Raw genomic sequence first — 556 nt, 5'->3', positions numbered from 1 at the left:
ACAGATGAGAAAATAGAGGCCAGAAATTGCTCAGTGATTTTTGTCAGGGTCATGCAGATAGGCATAGGGTCAGCAGAGAAACCCAACATTCATGTGACCTCCACATGAAAAGTGGACCTTGGTGTTCTGGAACACCAGTCACAGCACTCTGGAGCCTGGGTGCCATGGCCAGATTGGTGGGGGCTCTTTCTGAGCTTCGTTCTCTTCGAAGACTGAGCCAGCCTTCCTCCCACACCAGGCAAGAGCACCCACTTAGCCCAGGGTAGAGCCTCAATTCACGCCCTTTCCCTTTTCCAGAGTTTTCTCTAGTTCTTGCCAACTGCTTTGTTTAAGAAAATCTCCCTGTGCTCCAAACAAACCGCTCCTCCTAAAGAAAGAAAAAAAGGGAAGGGAAGGGAAGGGAAGGGAAGGGAAGGGAAGGGAAGGAAAGGAAAGGAAAGGAAAGGGAAGGGAAGGGAAGGGAAGGGAAGGAAAGGAAAGGAAAGGAAAGGAAAGGAAAGGAAAGGAAAGGAAAGGAAAGGAAAGGAAAGGAAAGGAAAGGAAAGGAAAGGAAAGG

The sequence above is a fragment of the Chinchilla lanigera genome, unplaced genomic scaffold (assembly GCF_000276665.1).
Source record: "Chinchilla lanigera isolate Chin_1 unplaced genomic scaffold, ChiLan1.0 scaffold00044, whole genome shotgun sequence".
NCBI lineage: Eukaryota > Metazoa > Chordata > Mammalia > Rodentia > Chinchillidae > Chinchilla > Chinchilla lanigera.
The sequence above is the reverse complement of the archived record's forward strand: the minus strand, read 5'-3'. Positions refer to the sequence as shown.